This window comes from Meleagris gallopavo, chromosome 8, assembly GCF_000146605.3.
Source record: "Meleagris gallopavo isolate NT-WF06-2002-E0010 breed Aviagen turkey brand Nicholas breeding stock chromosome 8, Turkey_5.1, whole genome shotgun sequence".
NCBI classification, from domain to species: Eukaryota; Metazoa; Chordata; class Aves; order Galliformes; family Phasianidae; genus Meleagris; species Meleagris gallopavo.
In genome coordinates this window covers 1,683,027-1,684,159 of record NC_015018.2, presented here as the reverse complement: position 1 = coordinate 1,684,159, position 1,133 = coordinate 1,683,027, and the positions used below count along the sequence as shown (strand labels likewise).

The 1,133-nt window shown below is 38.1% G+C and overlaps 1 long non-coding RNA gene across 1 annotated transcript in view; it reads left to right on the top strand.

Moving 5' to 3' along the window:
• The window catches only part of LOC109368974, a 12,835-nt gene extending 12,003 nt beyond the window's left edge, over window positions 1-832 (top strand). Inside the window, exon 3 of the long non-coding RNA XR_002117496.2 lies at window positions 526-832. This is a non-coding gene — a long non-coding RNA (uncharacterized LOC109368974). The remainder of the gene's footprint in view (window positions 1-525) is intronic.
• The last annotated feature ends 301 nt before the right edge of the window (window positions 833-1,133 follow it).

Below are 1,133 nucleotides of genomic sequence, written 5' to 3'. Positions count from 1 at the left end.
TTTTTTTTGTGGTGTTTTTCATCTGCTACTGCCCACCAATTTCACTTCTGTGTAAGGTAATATATTAACTGTTGGTAGCTAATGAATCTGTCATGATTGGTATAGAAATGGTCTATTTGTTCTTCACTCTAGTTTTCATTTGCTTGAGAGTTGATAACTGCAGTTCTACAGGAAATGAATAATAGAATCAGTGCTAGTGTGAAAGTGTTTGGGAAGTGCTCATTAGTGAAAGTATTCATTATTTTTTTCACTCTTGGAAATGACATTTATTAATAACTGAACGAGTATCCTTTCCCTAATGTTCTGCCTTCCTGCTCAGGAAGCTTATTTGCAGGCAGTTTTTGAGAGTTGTATTTCCATTTCACTGCTATTATTCATCTTAAAATACTAGAATAATTTTGGGAGTGGACATAGGCACTATCTTGTTCTTTAGTCTTCTGATCACTAAGAGTCTGTTGGTGGTTTGCGCTTTCCGAAATGGGGAAAAAGATTTCAGTCTTCCTTTCTCTGTGGTCTGTATTACAGGAATGAAAGGAGACAAAGGGAAGCATACAGTAGCGATGGAGAAAAGTGTTAATACAGCTAAGTATTGAAAGCACTGCCCTGGCACCTTATCTAAGGCAAGTAATTTACTTTTGGTTCAAATAAGAATTACAGATACAGATTTGTTTCCTCAACTGGGATGCCAACAGAGGTGCCTGCTGAGGGAGGAGCCTCTTACCATGGAGATCAGTTGGGATTTGGACAACACTTTTTTTCCAAATAGTTCCTAATTGGATGTGTTCATCATTAGCACTGCATGTCTACTGATTTTTTTTTTTTTGTCTAATCCCAGCAGGTATACAAAATTCTTAATGCAACAGTCATAATTCCAGTTACATTAAGAATGAGAAAACTTCTGGTTTGTTGTGATTGGTAGGAGGTAAATGCTACAGACTTCATCCCTACTTTTGTTAAAGGAGTCCTTCAGCTATCAGTTCCCTCCCTGCATAGAGTATTGTAGCTGTGTCATCTTTCCCCAGTAGATCTCTGCTGTCTCATACAACTGAGGAGAGACATCAGCTGCTGGCAGGCTGAGAAGATAAGGCAGAATCCAGGACTTTGAGTTTTGTCTGAAAAACAAGCCTAAATGA